We start from the raw sequence: 20,118 nt of genomic DNA, 5'->3' as shown, positions 1-20,118 counted from the left end.
TGGGAAGCATGAGGAAGTGAGTGGGGTGAATCCTGGCACTGCCTGTGCAGCCACAGTGACAATTTCTTTAAAAATGCTGCTTTTGAGAGAAAGACCAGTAGTGTTTGGTGTCAAGGGGCTGAAAAGGGTGCCATGTGGGGCTGAAAAGCCTCGTAGCTGTTCCTGATGAACCATTTTCTGTGCTCCCCCTCCTACATGGGTGGTTGTACTTACCTGGCTACTGTGCTCTTGCATCCAGGTTTTGCCAGGTGGTTATCTTCTTGCTTGCATCTGTTTATTCTGTATGTGCCTCCCTGGAAGGCAAAGTCTAGAAAGGTGCAACCAATTATCAATGATGCTATTGGGATCTTTTGTCTGGTAGAGCTCCTGGAGTTCTACCAGTGGTCTAATTTAATTACCTTGTTTCAAATTCAGTTTTAGTGGGAAATTCAGAGGAATACAAAACCACTGAATTTATCCATTTGCATAAACAAATACTGTGTTTGTTTTACATCATCTATGATATCTGTACCCAGCTTCTCTTTTCTAGTAATGATGGACATTTTCTAAGTCATTGGGCAGGGGCAGCTGGCAGCAAGTGAGTTTAATGGCAAGTGTAGGTCTTGCAGAATTTCTGAACTTAGTAGCTTCATGTAAGTTATAATACTAGGTGCTTTCCTTTGAGTACAAACACCATCGTGCTGTAACTTCATCTTTAAGGCTTTTCTGTTCTCTTAATAGAAGGAAACCTGCTTTTGTATAAGTTTATTGGGAGGATCAAAGTATGTTATATAAATTAATTTTGTGCTAGATAGGTAGCTGAAATGAATTGCTAGAATGTTTAGAGCGGTTGAAAATCTGTGTTCTGTACAGCCACTGACTGGTGTAGAAGGTTGAGGCATTGTGATTTGCTCTCCTGTGTCTCTGATTTGAGTTTATAGGAGAATAATAGCACCACACTTGATAGTGTACTATAGTGGGACACTGAAGTCATGCTGCAAGGTGTTTAAGGCAGTAATAGAAAAATATCATTTTAAAATAGAAAGGTAGGTAGTCAGTGCTTAGGGCTTTCCAAGATTTTGTTGTAGGTTATTTGACAAAATCTTATCTTTTTAACTATTGAACAAAATATTATATGAAGCAAATATCTGTCTTCAGGAAAATGTGTCTATTATGTGTTTGAGGAGAGGTTTACTTTGTATTCTGTGGAAGCTGGACATGCAAATGAAGTATTTGCTTATAAATTCTTATGGTCATTGAAGAGACCTCACCTAATTCTTTTCTTTTAAATGAAAAAACTATGACAAAGACCAAGATTTTAAGCCGATGATTGGGATCCAAAGGACAGATAATGCAGACTCCAACTGCGTTTGTAATAGTTCAATTCTGTAAGTGAAATATGTTCTCTATCTCGAAAAAGAATGAGAATATGAAAGATGTTGTGTCAGTGATTCTTCAGATTTTCATTCTATTGATCAGAGTTGAAGAAAATGTATTTCCATACACCTCTCTCCTTTTTTCAAATTTCCAGTCTCAGTTTTTTGTGTGCTTCATGGAGAGGCTGTATACAATTATGCCTTGCTAGTAAAACAAGATAAAATAATATAATCCCATTGCATTGTCACAGAGATAAAGCGTGTGGTAACTCATTGTTTTAGTTGATCAGCAGGGTGGCCTAGTAAAATGAATTCCCATCTCCTGGCTTTGGCTTATCTTCTGATTCCTGAGAGACACAACAAAGAAAAATAACAATAATAATAGAAGTAGTATTTTTGCTTTCGTTTGATGTGAATATTGCAATAGTGGAGTCTCATGACGGAAAGGACAATAATTGTGTGTTCTACCTGAACATCAATGGCATCACATGCTGTAGTGTGACTGTTGAAATGTTGGACTTGTGTGGTAATAACTACACACTTATAATAATAATAATAAAACCACATTGAGTATGCAATCACCTCTAGCCTGCTTATAATTGGTACCACACCTAAAGGTCCTAAATTAGGTCTACTCAAGTACTAAACATAAATACCGTGTCTTTCCTAAACAACTCACATTTTTAATATTTTCATTTCTGGAATGTGCCACCTCAGACTACACCTGTCAATTATTGCAAACATTTCCCTGAAAGAGACAAAGGCTCTGAATCTCATCTGCAAACCTTTCTTTACATATCCAAGAGGAGCAGTCAAATCATCAAAATACTATTTTCTCAGAAATAAAAAATAGGCAGCTCCTGCACTTTGTATGTTTGATTTATTTAGTGTGGTTGTCCTCTCTTGATTTGAGCAACCTGAAAGCAAACACACAGGACCTCCTGCATTGTGTCTTGCTTTGCATGAAAACACTGCCCAGTTTCCAGACAGGGTTTTAGCTCAGGCCATACTGGTTAATTTTGTTAAAAAAGAGTCTCAGCACATAACTCATATTAGGGAATTAAGAGAGGCTGTTCTCTATACACTCTTCTTCCCTGTTGTACTGTGAAAGAAAAGCAAATTTCACAGGTACAAAATGTATTCGCCCATCTCTTTTTTGCACGCCAGGGACAGGCTAACACACAAATCACTGTACAAAACCCCTCTGGGCCACGCTCAGTAGGCCCTGAATGCCTGTGCTCAGACTAGAGCTCTGCACCTTTATTAGCAATTCTTGTTAAACACCTTAAATATTGTGGTGGGTATCACAAGGCAGGATCATTCAGAGAACTTGCATTGCACATCATAGTGATGTCCTTCAAAGTCTTCACAGTAGCAGCCTCTTCCCCTCCTCCCATCCTTCAGTAAGCAGCATAGAGGGGCTGCCTCTAGGAAGGGCTTTAAAGATCAGCCTCACTGCCGTTCTTTTGCGGGGGGGGGGGATTCTTGTGCCCTTCTGAGGCCACTGAGAAGCAGCAAAAGCTATATTCCTGAGTCTGTAATAGATGCAAATTGTGCAGATGAAGGAGAGGAAGCTCTAACAGCCGTTGAATGCAATCTGTGAACACTACTGTTTCATTTATAGTGATGCTACCTAGGCATTTGCACTTAAAAGGAACAATAAAGAGGTGTCAGAACAATCGCAAGGCTGCAGAATTTAAACTGCGGCAAAGACGTTTTGAGTCATGTGAAATGTTGCCTGCAGAAGATCTGCTTTTTCCGTTAGGTTTTGTTATTACTGAAGGCTGTTCTAGTTCTTGTTTTATGACACCGACTGGTTCATTTGCCTTCAAAGACTCAAGATGCAAAGAGGCAGGGAAACAAATTAAGTCAAAACTGCAATGGCTGGTGAAAACTGCACGAAGAATGTCATGGCTGCTCTTTATTTGTCTATTTAGTTTTGAAGTAGCTTTGCTATACAACGGGATGGCTGATTCACTAACTTGCCAGCTGCCTCCAGCAGGCAACAGGAGAGTTGCTCTAATGTTTCAGTGTTATTCTTGCTTGCAGGACAAAGGGCTGATCCTCAATTGATGCAACCTTTGGAGGTATGCATATTACCCTGGTGAGGATCTGAACTGCTGTTGCCTTTTAGTCTTTTTATTTGAAGTAGAGAAGGGGTTTTGCATAGGTGATAAATTGCACACCAAAAAATTAAATAAAAATCTAGTGGCTGTCAAACAACAGACGGTTGCTGATGAACAGAGAATGATGGGCTTGCATATAGTGTCCTGTTAAAGGCACAATAAACTGTGACTGTGTGCTGAGATTATGATTATCTGCAAGCACTTGCTGCTTACTGGCTGCAAATGTGAAAGCTATGTGTGCCTAGGAAAAACAAGGAAACAGAGGATTTGTTGTACGGCAATAGGTGTGTTTAAAGTGCCCTAATCCTACTGAATAAGAGCAAACACTGCTTGAAAGGGAATATGGAGTTTAAAAAAGGAAAATATGTTGTTTGTAAAAAAAAAAAATAAATAATGGGGTAAAGCTGTATAAATTTTAGAGTATGATTGGCTTTGTAGCTACAGAAGAATAAAATACATCAGAGGACCTGTTGTCACTCTGGATCTTCTAGACTTCCCATGGGATACTATTACCTGATTTTTATTAATATCAGTCATTTGAATTCCATTAGTGTTCAGAGACCATGATTTAGACTCAGTCATAGTAATGTAGCTGTATCCCAAAGAACTCACAGTTTAAATAGACAGGATAGGCAATTAGCAGGCAAATGTCCCACAACTAAAGAAGAATCAAATTACCGAAGACTTTGTCTTATCTTAATGTTCTTTTGGTTTCTTACATACCTCAGTAAAATGAGTAATCTGTAAAATGAGAACATGCTGTTCTCATATTTTGGAAAAGTTCTAGGAAAACTAATGATAGTAAAATGTTCTCAAAACCTTTTATTTGGTATAAGTTTAAAGTGATGATGTTTTTCATATCATATGAATTTGAACTGTGTAAGTCTCTTGAATCTTTAGCTTTTAGTGAGGAATGCATTTCCCAGGGAAATGCAGGAAGGGCAGCAAGACTGTTTGTTTTAATAGCTCTGTGTGTGTGTCTGGACATGTGAGTGAACAAGAGATCAGCAGGGCAAAACGTGCCCTAAATGCTGTAAAGTCTCATACAATTGTGTCAGACAGTAAACCCAAATGAACTTGCAAAGTCATGCACTAGTTCAATTTTGGAAAGGAAAACCTGGCTTTGAAGCCAACCAAATCAATCCCTAGTTCAAATTAAATTTGGAGTATCCTCTGAAGCTCCAATACACAACTCCAATAACAATCAGCACTTAAGGTGCAGGCAAATAATGTTTCATTTAAAAGAAATTGAATAAGGATTACTGACAGAGAAAGTTTTTGATGCTGTTTTGTCATTAAAGACAAATTATAGCATTATTGTCTTAATCCCATATGTTTCAATCATCTCTCTCTCCCTCTCTCTCTCTTTAATGCACAAAAATCTCTGTGCATGGTTGGTCTTGTGTCTTCATCTCATTAAAGCCTTGCCATGCAAATGTATTGTAAGTGTTGCCTGAAGACTTCTGTCTCATGCAAAATTTAGCTTAAACTCTACTGGCATCAAATAATTTGTTATGCACAAACCTTCTGTTTGGTTTGCTGACATTCCTTCTTAGCTGGCTCTCATGGTGATTCATTATCTTGTGATATAGATTTCCAAGTATCATCTTTGTATTGATTTTTATATCTTTAATAACCACTCCACAGAAGATGGCTCCACTTGGTGTCATTGATCGCATCAAAAATTCAAGGCTTACAGAAATACTAGAGGGCTAATTGGTAGCAGAACATTTCAGACTTAATACAGTCTTAATCTTCTGCACTAACCTGAATCAAAGATTTCCTTATTAAGGCTAAAGGGAAACTTGTGAATAACTGGAAATTACCTGGTGAGAGCAGGTAAAACATAGTAAATGGAGATAACAAAGGTTAGATCTGAAAAACAGCTCTCTTTTTTTCTCTTCCTCTTCACCTAAGTATCCTCCTTAAAGAAGAGGCAGTACATAATCCTTCTAGCCGTGGAAAAATGTGTGTTCACAGCATCACATACTGTGCAGTGGGCCAAATGGCATTGAGTTTGTGACTAATTAAAGACAGCTATTAGGTCTGACAAGTTCAAAAATGTGTGCTGTGGGTCACACGTTTCAAAAATAAGTGATCACAGATAGGTAATTTTAATCTTTATTTTTTTATGTAAAAATTAAGGGTTGTATTTGTAAGCTTACAGTCTTAGATAGTCAAGTCTTGGCTAGGTTTGAATCTAGAATATCTGAAAATGTGGGCCAGAACAGCAATCTGAGAGTCCTTCAGTCTGTTTAATTTGCCTTAATGTGTTGTTTAAAGCTTCTATCTCGTTAGGTTTTTCAGCAGTGTGGTTTGTCAATGACAAGGAGGTGATATGTGTGTTCATGTTTTTTCGTGACTGTATATTTTTTCACTAAGTGGCACTTTTTCACTAATTTTTTTTCTGGGACTTTGCACTTTTTATATTCTAAAACTTGAAAGCAACTGAAAATAAACTACACTGAGTTACAGGGAAGGGGTTTTTTTTAGAAAATCCAGTGATAGACAAAGAATATGTGGAGACAGCAACATGTTAAAACCAGGAAAGATAATTTCTCAAAAAAGCTGCCCTTGTAAATTGTTAAAAAGCTGTTAAAAAAAGTGTCTTCCAACAGCCACATGGTCTGTGGATTAAACATATCAAGGCAGATTGTCCAGCTACTACTAAGAGTATCAATCAGGGCTACTCAATCAGTTCTTGCCAATAAAAGGCATTGAGACAGCACCAAGTCTGCTGGTTCAGTCAGACACTGCATGCCATCTGTGCAGTGGGAGCTGCCTGGTATGTTTCCTAAAAGATTAGAAGAACAGTTAGAAACATAGGATCTCCCACAGGAATGTGAGAGACATCATGTATCTGGGAACTTGGTGAGAATAAAAATGAAATGTGTTCATAGAGCAGGCTGGAATGACCTTGGTCCCTTTTGACCTCTGTGGTAAGCAGACCTCTTTTTCCACTAGACCCTATCAGGTCTGTCAGGTTAGCACTAGTTCTTTATGAACAACCTAAATTTGGAGCTGGCTGTAAGAAACTCCCATTATTCTCATAAAGTCCAATCAAAAACACATTACACGGTTAATGCATCCATACACCTCTCATGCCTTTATTATGTTCCTGTTGTCGCTCTCAGACTGAGAGGAAATTGTTCACATCAACCAAATCCTCAAACAGGAATCTAGCAGCTCTTTTCATTTCAGATTTTTACTGTGTTCATCACTAACCTGACTGAGGAATGTATTCATGGAGTAAACCAATCAGTCAAGGAAATGCTGTCTTCTTATTTCCAGGGAGAGGAACAGAAAATATGAGGCCAGTCTAAGCACTGCTTATTTACAGGGGTGAACAGCAACTCATAGAATTTTTGTCTAGCCCTGCAGAACAATTCCTATGAATGATTATATATGAATACACTCCTTAGCCATCAGCACAACTGAGGGATTTATGGTTGGCCCCAAGTAGGCTATGTGATGAGGGACAGTGATAGATCTGGAATGTAGTCTAAATTTACTGACTTCCAACTTTGTATTGTTCCTTTTAGTTTAGAATTGACTTCCATTAAAAAAAAAAAAAAACAAACCTCTGTTGGTATTCAATGACTTATTATGGACATGGTATTTATTATGGACACGTACACTACCTACCAATAAACAGAATAGGAAGATACAACATATTGGCAAAAATTTGGTGGCTGTGTAATTGTACCTGAATTCAAATGTAAACACCTCTCCTCCTTACCCCCCATATTACATATTCCATAAGCAACATATTACAGAAGACTCATGAAAGAGTACCAGAGCAAACATGGTTCAGATGTCTATTGAATCTCTACTATTCTGTCCTCCTAAGATTTTTTCCATAATTTTTTTCCTAGCTGTATAATTAAGCATTCAAGGATGGAGAGAAAGTGGGCAAAAAAGCCACTGGTTCTTCCAGCAAAAAAGCAAGCACTGAACAGTAAAAGCTTAGGAGATCACCCATTGGCTTTAATTTCTGTATTTTTTTTTTTTTAATTTAATTCATTGTTTTATTCTCAGAAAACTTCACGTTTTGAAAAAAAGACCCGTGGTCTCCTGCCTTAGTTACAGGCTACGAGAAAAAGGAAGAATCTCGGAGTATAACTTACATCTTTTAGTAAGCACCATTCTTCAAATCTATCCCTCACTTTGTCCACCTGCCAGTGTTCATAGTTCACGACATGTAGCTGTGAGGCCTGGTTGTGCTGCAGGACGTAAGGGTAATTCCCATTGATTTCAATGGGTATTACATGCATCCTGCAGCGGGAGAGTAGGGCCCTCAGGTTTCACTGAATAGCAAATAGTCATGTAAAATCCTCGGGTCCTATTCTTTCTCTGCAGGGTATGTTGAAGTCAATGGGAGTTACTTGTTAGACGCTGTGATGGGAAAAACTTATCCTTATAAGATAAAGTTGTCGATGCATTGCTGCATTTCGATTAATTTTTTACAAAGATCCTAGTAATTAGATTTTTTCTATAGAAAATATATTATCTTCTGACCTTCTTTATGCCACTTTATAATTAAAAATGAAGCTAACCGAAAAGGAAACGCATACAAAACAAAAGCCCACAGAAAAATGTGAGAAAACTGAATTTACAAAATTGCCATGATTTTAGTGTAGAAGTTAAACAACTTTTTGTGAGAGACTAAAATGTTATTCTCTAGAAGCACTCTCTGCTCACACCAGGTATCCTAACAGAAACTTCCATTATTGATTCTACTGATCTAAATAAGGAACTAGAATTTGGCAAATCAATACAGAATTTGACATCTGTTTCTTATGGCTTGGATTTTGCAACTGAGTTTCCACCAAATCAAAGTTTACACCCAAAGCAGGTTTTAAATGTCTCCTTCACCGGCATGTTGTAACATTAGCTGAAGGAAAGGCTTTCTTCCCATCCTCCTGTCCTCTCCTACTCTTCCACCCCCAAGTGCTGTCCTTGAAAGCAGCATAGAACTTAAGAAATCTGGGCAGTCTATCAGTTTGCTATGGTTCATTTTACCTAATCCAGACATCCAGCACAGCAGGGGGAAAACTGCTGTATCTAGTGAAACAAGAGCATGAATAATTAAAACTCTGTTATTAATGAACTTCCAGTCGTTATGTAAATGAAACTGATTTCAAGTCTAATTTGTCAGCCTGAATTCTTTTTCTGTTCTCCTTTTGTCTAGGACAAGAACTCATCATAATGGACTTGATAATAAAACACTGGCAGACATGCTGTGTGCAGTGCCCATCTGAGTTAGGGCTTTTAGCATGGTTAATTGATACAGTTGCTGCGGATAAGTCTATAAGGCATTTGTATGGCTTTACGTTTTACAAGCTTCTTTTTTTTTTTTTTTTCCCCCCCCTCTTTTGACAGTGCTAGCTATTCTTTGCACATTCCTCATTACCATTTACCTTTACATGAGGGGTGGCTTGTAATTACCGGCTGGTAAATACTTTCCTTCTCATTTCGTGCGCCGTTCAAAGACAGCAGAGTTCAGAAAGGTCTGTGGGAAGGGAAGTCTGTAGTTATCAAACAATGGCTAACAGTCACCAGGAGAAAAAGCCTGTCAAAGCACAAGGCTGCCGGGCACTGGGTCCTTGCCCCATTGTCTTGGATCAGGTGTCAGTTATCGTCCTGCCCACTACATTTACTTGGATAGGAAATAACCAGTATTGAAGTGATGTAGAAAGGACAGGCACTCCACTGGGAAGGGTGAGATTAGGTTTTAAAAGAAACCCTGAATTTTAATTTTTTTACTTTCACCAAAGCCAGGCGGGATCTTTTGAAATAGTCCCTGCCCTAAATTGATTAAGCATGTGGTGGACAGCCAGATATAGTGAGGTAGGTGGGGCTGAATGGTTGCCTCCAAATCATTATTTGTTTGGGTTTTTTTTTAAGTCCTCTTACATCTGTCCTTTAATTCTTGCCAGTTAAGTCTCTCTTTTTTTCTTTGGTTTTATTCTTGTCAATATATTCAGTATATTTTGATTTATTATATCTGATTTATATTGTAAGGAAAAAGTTGTTAGTGAAGGTTCAGAAAGTAACCAAGGAGAGGAGCATAAGCATATATTTCACTATATACCATGTGCTAAGAAAGGAAGAGGTAGACAAAAGAATCCTCAAAACAGGATATTAAGAGTATTTAAAATAAATAAATAAAAATTTAAAAAATAAATTTAAAAACCCGGACCTGGAAGAAATAGTGTCTGCAGTCCCCTGGCACCAGCCTAGGTTTGGTATCAAGGGTGGAGAGTCAAAACTGGACATTTTATTCACAAGGAAACTGTGAAGTAGGAATTATTTATTTTATTCTGTGTCAGGAAGAACCGATCTCTTTTTTTTTTTTTTTTTTTTTTTCAGTTTTCTTTTTAGGGCTTTTTTTTTTTTTATGATATACTAAGAGTGTTCTTTATGTGACTTTTTTTTTTTTTAATCAGCTTACTCTTTAAAAGAGGCAAAAAGCACAGCTGGATCACTGGTTCTACTCATAGGAAATTGAACAAGGGTAAAAAATTCTCAGTATAGAAGTGGAAAAACATATATTAAAGATTTCTTTTCCAGTTTTTTTCTCTTTTCCTCCACCCTAGGCTTTCTCTCTGTGCCACCGTTGTGCAGAGCTCTAGATACATAGTATTTAGAATCACCCTTTGAGTAGACAGGCCTACTGGCCCTTCTTTACCCTGGTGGACCAGGCAAAATGTGAAGGCCTGGGAGCTGGAAAGAATTAAGAGGAGGACAAGAAGTAGGTGTGAGTATTGAGAGAAGTAGCATTTTCTTCCATCAGTAGTGCTGGGATAACACCAGTAGCACAAACCTGAGAGATGATGAATCTCTGGGTAAGGATGTTGGGCAAGCAGAGCTGGGGCATACTGGAAGATGTTGTCAAGGAGGACAAGGCATGGGAAGCTGGTCAGGCTGAGCCTGCAGCAGGAAATTTTTTTGCTGTGGAGAAAGGAGAGACTGATTTAGAGATTGTTGGCAGACTTTACAGGGACGGGGACCTGAAGGGTTTCCTTATTCAGCTTACTTAAAGATATTCTTAAAAGAGCAGGTTTCTTGCAAATGCCATGTGTTAGGTATTAACAGGATTCTAAAGAAAGTATTGCTGACTGGAATTATTTTTAAGTAAAGCTTTTGCCCTGAAATCGTGTTCATGCATCTTATCACTGCTAAAATATAAACAGGCTGGATGTAGACTGCTACATGAAAGGGACAGATAGGTCTCTCTAGGCTTTTGGGGCACCTTTCTTAGTTCTTGGGTCAACTTGCCTGCAAAGGGAAAGTTTTTGGCTTGTCTACTAAAACCCAGTGTATTTGGGAGGGCTTCCAAGTGTACCTTCAATTCACTGTGTTACACTCTCAGTTGTGCTGTGTAGGTTAGTGGCCAGCAAAACTCTGTCCTGCCTGAAAGAGGTGCAAATGCCATGGAGGAAAAAGTTCCTTGCTTCCTGCTTCTTGCTAGGTGAGGCAGACACCAGCCTCAGGCTTTCCTTAGGATAGCTGTTGGGGACATTTCAATTCCCCTGCTATCTTTCCTTTCTTATGCAAATTGTGAAAAGTAGGCAGGGAATATTGTGCAGTTTCTGTCAAAGGAGGAAGAAGTTTTAAAAGCAACTCATTTCTGTCTCACCTTGAGCTGGGAACTACATGGTGCTTTGAGCATTCTGTCAAAGAGGTTTGGTGTACTCATGGTGTGCATTAAAATTGCTGTAGGAATATTACTGGTTGAGAATATCTATTAGATGTATATTTAGAGGATATATTTTTATATCTGCTAGCCTGACTTTATTATTTTTACATAATAAGACCTAAAAGCTTGCTGAAGCTTTAAAACATTCTTGCAACACAAACATAATGTAAAATCTAATTTAGTTCAAAGTCTAGAGCTGAAAAGAAGGAAAAAGAGAAGGGAAGAGGTTCCATGTTTCAGTGAAACAAGTTTTGTGCAACAAAGCAGGTGTTTATAGAATGCTTCATTTTAATTCAGTGAAGCTAATATCCCAGTTTATGTTGTTTAGAGTAATAACAGTGTAACACAGAGCTGCAGCAAAGATTTGCAGGTTTCCTTTAGGTCAGTAACAGTTGCTATAAACACGTCGGACTATTTTTTTTATTATTATTCTACTCCATCTACATCCAGTAACTGGAGGGGAGGGGATGGGGAGAGGGTTAACAGTTTTTACAGTTTAGAAGGCTTTTCTTTTTGTCACATTTAAACCAAATATACACAGGTGGCTAGGTGGCACTGTGGATTAATGTACTTCTGAATTAATGTGCCTAGAGTGGCTTGTATCACAAAGTCAGTATATCTGAAGTGCAAGCTTGCTTCCCTTCCTGGATCATCATGTGTGCAGTCACTTGAATTGCATTAGTATTTATATCAAAATCAGAAATCCAAAATAATAGACACTGTAATCACGAGAGAATTATATTAATGAACCTGTGTTTTGGAGTTATATGCTGCTTTGCAGGCCCTGCTTTTGTGCTGAGGCTTGCTATTTATTCTTACTGTAAGAAAGTCACCTAAACTGCAAATACTGTTTTAAAAGAGAAAAAAAAAAAACACATCAAAAAAAGCTTTTCGTGTGTTGTGTTTTGAGTTTAAAAAGTTACTTTTCAGCACTTTGGGCACTGAGTGTGCTACAAAACACTAAGGCTGGGAGCTGTGGGTTCCTGTTGAAGCAAGAAGTGCTCAGAATTGCATGCTGTAACTACTGAAATCCAACTATCCCAAGCATGCAGGCACACATTGCCCAAAGCCATATACAAATTATGCCTCTCTGCAGACCTATTTTAATGTAAACATTATCATTTTTTCAGGGGTAGTCCTTCCACTGCAATAAAATTGATAAATTTAACTCAACAGCAACTTTGGTAAAAGTTAATGATTGCAGTAGTCTCTGCCTGAAGCCAGAAGAACATTACTTATTGAAGTAGTTTTGCCCATTTAAAATGTTTTGCTTCTCTAAGAAAAAGGAAGTAGAATGCATATAACCAATAGAACTCAATTATTGCACATTCTTAGTCTCCTCTAGTCAACTCCAGAGGTAATAATCACTATAGGGATTTCTAAAAGGTAATTACTGTATATTGCTTAATTATAGTTTATTAAGATCAAACATACTTCAGTATTTAGTTGATGTAACAGGAAAACACAGTCTGTGTTTATAGTTTTAAATGCAAACAGTGCAATCTGCACTGAGGCTTAAAAAAATGTGGATTTTAGGATACAGCAGCTTAGATGAAGACTACTGCATTAGCCACCTTCCCCTTTCTAATAGAAAATTCAGTTTCTGTACCTGAGGCAATAGTTCTTTATAATGCATGGTGTATATTCATTCTTACTCCCTTCTTTCTACTAAAGTTGAGTGTTGTAACAGAGGGGAATTGGTCAGGTACAGAGTATTAACTGCAAGGTATTCTTTCATGTGCAGTATTAGCCAAAGATGTATACAATTAGTTAAAGAAACAACTTTGGAAAGAACTAAGTGCCTGTAAAAATCACACTGATTAAGAAAGAAGTACCTAACATCCGACTAGATCTATTTTCCTTAAATTGAAAATGAAAGCTGCCACTTCTACTAAAAGCCCTTGCAGGCAAGAGATTTCACAGCAGTTCAGTTAAAGCCTAGCTAATGAATATAAGTTACTTTAGTGGATTTTAGTTGACTTTGAAATTAAAGTCTGAAACCGTCGGATGCTGCTAGCAGAGCTAGACTATAGCAAAATGGACTTAATAAACTCCATTGTGCACGTAGATCCCTAGTGAGATTTGCCTTCCACCCATGACCAATTGGTATTATTTTTGTGGTGACTGGTACTTTTGTCTCTGAGACTGGGATTTCTGGGAGTGATTAGCACTTTTCAGCAGTGATTGACAGGTTGTAGCAGCAATGAGACAATAGGAGGAATCATTAGGGATTCAAATGCAGATTTTTGTTTGCATGCTTTAGGACTGATTTGTGTAGAAGTGAAATCTAGATATGAGGGCAGAAATCAGCTATTATTTCATCCATTTTTACAAAATACAAAAGGAAAAAAATGAAAATGTGCTAAGTAAAAAGAAAAATTTAAAAAGAACAGGATAGACAATAAGATCACATTACTGTTAATAAGATTCTCCCACTGTATCAGTTTCGGTGTGGGGCTTGGTGGGTTTTTTTGTTTGTTTTTTGGGCGGTTTTTGTTTGTTTGTTTTTTGTTTTGTTCGGGGTTTTTTGGTGTTTTTTTCTGGAGAATCCTCTCTTAAGTGTTTTGTACAAAATGCTGCGGTAAGTTTGTAATAGAAACGGTAGAGTACAGTTTGTAGTAGAAATATTTTTTTAATACTGCTGAATTAAAATCCCAGCAAAAAATATTATCACTTTGCAGGGGAAATGTGTATGTTGGTGTCGTACTGAGGCTTGATAAAACCATCTCTGTTGCATCTAATCAAGAGGCCGTAGGGAAATAATTACAGTGACTGATTCCAAGCATTGACCAGCAATTGATAATTGGCCATAAATAATTAGGAAATAATGGCATGTCAGTGGTGTAAATTATGTAAATTTAGTAGTTGTGTCTCTAGATACTGATTGAGTGCTTTACAAGTGATTTTTTTTTTATTCAGATTATAAATTTAATATACTGTACATGACAATTTAATCTTGTTTGGCATCAAAGCTACCAAGATAATACAGAATTATACAAGCCTAATCAAAGAGAGAAAAATCAGATGAACATCATTATTTTGGAGAGCTGGTTTAATAGGAGCTGACATTTTCAAAAGAGCATGGATTCTTTCTCTTTTTTTTTTTTTTTTGAGACAACAATTAATCTGAACTAGGTTTCTCAAGCAATAGGCTGACAGAACAAAACGCTGAAATTAAAGATGTGAGCATGTGCTTCATATCTCACAAGGTATTAAATATATAAAGTATGATTTTGTATAGCACACCCTGTTTATCTGAAATGATCATAGCCCTGGATTTTTGTTCTTAAATTGTGTTGTCTTCAAGGCAAAGGCTGTATTTTTTGTGTGTTGTGACTAAACTTCTGAAGATTTCATCATCTTTTCCTTCTCTGCTGATATCAGCAAAGGTCTGTAACTTTGGTATTTTATATCTTAGTACAATCAGATTATGTTAAAAACCCCATCATATTAGCTGGCACACATTGCACAGAAATGCATAATGCCTCCCAAGAATATAATTTAGGGCACAAGGGGTTGGGCTGAATGCTTCAGCTCTATGTAGTCTAGTTTTGCTGGACTTGTTAGCATATGGGCTGAAAGATGTTTCAAAAGCGATGAAATTTAGTCCTGATGATATTTTATCTCACAAATTACATCATGTTCACAAAGTGATCATTTTACTATGTATAGTTTAAAAAAAATCCTAATATTAGTATGAAATAGGTATTTTCCATAAAGTCAGCTAGTTTCTGGGTATCAATACAGCCTAATTTGAAAGAGTTTCTGAAAAGTTCCAGATGAGATATCCTGATGCCAAACTGGTGGCCCAGACAGGTGTGTCTCCAGCATAGCGCACACGTGCACGTAGTTATTGCTGCAGTGTCCTGCTGCTGCATCAGTGTGGGAAAGGTTTCAACCCTCCTCACTACCTTCAGATTTTCATTCTTAATGATTGGATTTGGCGTCCAGAATCAAACAGAACCTTTGAATCTGCGTTTAACATTCGGCATGTATTTGTCTCCCACGTGTAAGGGCCTTGCTGCTTCGGGACCTGGAGCAGTGCACTGGCTCAGTGAGGACAGCAGCACTTAGGGTGGGTGAATAAGGTGGAGGAAAGGAAAGTGGGGGATGTGGGGAGCAGGGAAGAGCAACAAAGACACATTTGTGCAAACGCTGTCGTTACCCTCCAGTGTCCTGCCAGCCCAGCCTGGAGCATCTGCTGTTGCTGTGTGAGCAGTAGCTCCTGCTGCTTCCACAAGTGAAACCGCCTTGCCTGTACTTGCCTGTCAGCACTGCTAAACATTTCTGCTTTTGGTTCCATTAGAACTAGATACTCACCAAAACAAGCTGTCAGTTCAACATTGCTATTATAGAAAAAGAACAAAAAAGCACCAAACTCTCCTGCCAGCTAAAGCTTCTCCCTCCACCTTTGCTTTTAGTGAAGAACAATTTTAAACTCACACCTCTTCTAAGCATGATCTTTCTTTAAGTTCGTTTCCTCCTTTTTTTCTTTCATGTGGTTTTATTCATATCTCTGATTAAGAAATAGCTATTTGCTCATTATCACTTAGAATTGGAAGACTTTTTCCCCTTATCTAATTAGTTATAAAAGGTTTTTTTTTTTTAAAAAAAAAAAAGGTCTGATTGCTCCGTCTGCAATACAGTCTAGACATTCTAAGGGAACTAACTAGAAAAAGTCATTATCTGCATTTTAAAAAATAAGGTGATTTTTAAATAACTCCCAAGATAAAGTGGACATATGGTAAGAGATAAAACGTGTAACCTAACCATATAGATATTTAGATTCACACTGCCTTTTTCTGGTTCTGTCAGTGCTTTGTATGGGGAGATAAGGGCAGACTCATAAGGCTGTGATTTAGTAGAGGCTATTTCGACAAGTTTCCACTCTGAGATTCTGTTCATCAACCTCTAATTAGCACTTCATCGCTTTCAGCTTTGTGTCACCCAGCTGACTAGAGGAAGATGACACCTCCAACTTGAACTGGGCTTTTTTCCATTTTCTTGGAGCTCATCAAGACATGTGGTGCTTTCTTAAAGTGCAGCTGGTGCTGGCACTTTCATTGTAAATTTAAATCGCTGTGTTTGGAAAAAGGTGATAAGAACAGTTTGTTTCATGTCCCTGGTGTTTAGCCTGAGGCAATTCCCAGCAAATATATTCAAGGCTCCTTCTGGTTTGATCTGCTACACTTTTTTGTATTATTATTATTATTAATAACAATGCTAGAAAATATGCGCCTAAAAGAATACTCTGTGCAGTGTATAAATTTTTTCCCACAGTCACTAAAGTTTAAAAGAAAACAAGACCTCTTAAAGCTTCAATTTAGAAAAATGGCAAAAATATGAACTTTATATATATGTTTGGAGAAGGAAGAGTCAGGTTTTTGCAAGTTCTGGGGTTTTTTTACATTTTCTGTAACACATGTTTTGGAGAAAAAGACATTTCGTTTTTATTGATTTTATGTTCCACTGTATTGCTCATGCAATAACATATACCAGTAGTTTATTACATGTGGTATTTTTCTGCCTATCCAGTTGTTATATTACTTATTAAATAAAGCTAATGAACAATGGTATGCATTTATCTCAAAATACTTATGATTATGTCATATATGTCATTATATGTCATGTGAGTATGCCTAGAAAGCCAGATTTCAACATTTCAGCTGTGTCCATTATACTCTCTTCCTATATATTTATTTGCGTACATTCACACTGTTGAGATCTGAAGATATACTGCTTAATGGACACACTTTCTGCTTTCTAAGTGTCTGATAAAATGACTACAGCATTAAGAAAAGGGATTAAAAATTTACAGATCAACTTTTCTATTTGCAAAATTTTCAAATTACTATATAAAGCTTTTTTCTTCTGAATATGTACGCCATATGCACAACTTAGTTATACACTTAACCAAATTAGAGAAATTCCATCTCAAGAGAGCAGCTATTGTATGTTTACTTAGGGGAACTTGGGTACTTTTCAAGCTCACAGTTAAAAATAATTTCTTTTTGCTATAGAGTAGGAATCAAAAATCATGTTTGGTAGTCTTTCTCTTTTCTTTCAATATTTTTACTAACCTCTAGAAATAAAACTCATCTTAACAAAATTTCTATCAGATTTTTTTGTATTTGGCTTTTGTGGTTTGCTGCTGCCCATTTTAATTCTGTGTGAGACCTAGGTCGTAAGTACTGCAACACCACAATAAACAGCATTAAAAGTCTGAGAACCTTCTATAAAGGCCTTATGGAGTGAGCACAGAATTGTGCCTCTCTTCAGTGAGGCAGAAATTAAAGCATACATGAGAAAAATTTAGTTCAATCCAACTTTTAAAAACTGAGCCAACACATTGGCTTAGATCTATTTTTTGCATTCTGACTAATAGTTCTGGTGTAAATTGCCGTATTTCCATTGCTATAGAAATTAAAGTCTGATTTCTGTATGTATGGAGAAAGGCAACATATGTAGATAGTGGCACAATCCTGTATTTATGATATTCCATTCTTCTATAAATATAGATGTTCTGTGATTATCAATAGAGCTTCTCACTAAAATTCAGATTAAGATACAAAATGATGCCATTTTGTCTTAATATTTGAAAACCTAAAAATATCTCTATAGCTTTTTGAAAATCTGTATTTTAGCATTTACATTCAGCAGTTTATTGCAGTAGGAAATATTTCAAACAGAAGAAACAAATTGTTCAGTCAAAGTACTCTAATAATTTAGAAGACCATTTTTTTCCCAGCAAACCAAATATTAGGAATGAAGTTTAATCAAAGATCTAGTGCTCCATTTCCACTGAAGGCAGGAAATAACTGATTATTTCTCTGAGTTTTTGAGAATCAGCCCTGTTAGGAATAAGATTAAGCTCAATTGCAGTCTTGCAGAATTGGCGTCCTCTTTACTGCAACCCTGTTACAAATGGTTTTACATTGTGAAAGGCTTCTCTTAATGATTGTTTGCTCTTTTGACGAACTAGCTAATTGTGTGCTGCTCCATTCATCTTAATTCAGACCCATTACCCTTCATTTTTCCTCTCTTCCCTTCAGCAGCTACTGCTATGGCCACACACTGCTGTCATATCCAGCAATGTAAAACCATTTTGCCATAGTACCACGAGGAGCCTCCTTGTGCTTCGTGCCAAGTAGATATGAAGTAAAAAGGCTGTCTCTATTCCAGAGATTTTATGGAGCTTTGACTATTACATTCCCACCTTTATAGCCCAAATCCCAGTTTGGCAATTCCCTTTGTCTTGTTACTGACTACCCTCCCTAGCCCTGACTTGGGCACCCAATTAACCTTCCTCCTCTGGCATTTGAGAGGTTGGGTATGGGCCAAGGTATATCCTAGAGAGACACCTGTGACACAGGATGAGGGTTTTCTTACTTTGAGCCCCTGGCTTCTGCCTTCTGCTTCATGACCCCAGATAACAAACAAAACTGATTTTGTACATGCAGGAGCACGGGGAAGCCTCTGCACTGATTAGAAAATGCATTTGATGAAGGTTTACCTACAGGGAGTTTCAGGCTGTCAAGTGCATGAATCTCACATTCAATATGAGGGACTTGCCTGATCTGCATCTCTTTGCCTCCGTATTGTCTTGGTTTTCTACCACTGATAAAACCCTGTGGATGACAATTCCGAATTTCCCCCAAAATTTCAAGCAGAAGATTAGTTATATTCATTTTGTTTTTACCCAGCAGCTGTCAGATCAAAGGTATTTTATAACCTTTGGCTGTATAAATAGTTATGTGAATAAGAGTTGCTTGCAGTTTTTCACATATTTTGACTTACCCTATGTAGTGCACAGCAGTCAGCATTTCTGAGAATGGCTAATGTAGGACTGGATGGAGATACCTGCATGGATTGACAATTGGTGATAAATGAGGATCTTCTTATTAACTGGGGATAGGAGATATTTCCTGGTGAGGGCTGAATTTTCCACATAAAGAGAGACAAAAAAGGAAGGGTGGCAGGGACTATCTGTTAGTTGCTAGGCACTTAATTCATCCTCAGACCTCAAGAATTCAGCATGGGGAACAACCGAGATAAGTAATTTGCATTGGCTGTGTCATCTCTTACTTTTGCCAGAAAGTGTCAGTTTATCCTTTCCTAGTAATATCACTGATGGCAATTATTATGCTCTAGTATGTTTGGTACAGAATAACCATGTATCTGTGTATAAATGTATATTAAATAAATGGTGCAAAAAACATAGTGGTAATGGAAATGTTTGTGTGAGCCAAACCCTATCAGATAAACAGATATGGTTTTTTTCAGTGTAATTCACCACAACAATGATAACCCAGCAATATAACCAGTATAAGTACAGATATAAAGGTATGAAACAACATATTGTCAGAAGCAATAAAAAAGATTTAGCAATGTGCAAACAGGCTAGATCCACAAGAGGCCAAGCATGGCAGTAGTTTATTATACATGCCTACCTAACTGAAAGTCATACCGAGAAGAATGTAAAAGAGAAAGGAGTGGTAAATTGTGATGGCTGTTTTTATTATTCTGCTCTTTGAGAGAGATCTAATTTGGAATTTGCATTTCGCAGGAGTTCAGAGTTTTTTGTGAGTCTCATTTTAAGAGCATTTAGCATTTATGTAACTTAATTCATCAAGGTACAAACATGAACTCTAAACAGCTGCAATAGCAGCTCAGATGAGAAGGTGTGTGTGCTGCCCTAGGTTAATGCACCACTAAACAGGGAATAGAAACAGGAATGTGTCCTTTGTCCACCCTGTGCAAGAGCCAGCTTTGGTACAGTGATGTGCAGCCCCTTTTCACTGCTCTTTATTGGCAGCACAGACCTGCCTAAAGCCATCACAGAGAGATGGGATGACATTAATACAATTGCTGCTTTTGCTCTCTTTTGTGTAGTGATGCTAGATTAGTAGTTAAAAAAGAAAAATAAAAAAAGATC

General features: G+C 37.4%; 1 protein-coding gene across 17 annotated transcripts in view; it reads left to right on the top strand.

The window, feature by feature from the left end:
* The window catches only part of ADGRL2 (adhesion G protein-coupled receptor L2), a 384,708-nt gene that overhangs the window by 73,474 nt on the left and 291,116 nt on the right, over positions 1 to 20,118 (top strand). The gene's annotated exons all lie outside the window — the stretch shown is intronic.

Source organism: Corvus kubaryi, unplaced genomic scaffold (assembly GCF_017639235.1).
Source record: "Corvus kubaryi isolate FWS band 111438036 unplaced genomic scaffold, C.kubaryi_AGA036_p1.0 37334, whole genome shotgun sequence".
NCBI lineage: Eukaryota > Metazoa > Chordata > Aves > Passeriformes > Corvidae > Corvus > Corvus kubaryi.
Note: the sequence above shows the minus strand (reverse complement) of the source record. Positions and strands in the feature narration are given on the sequence as shown.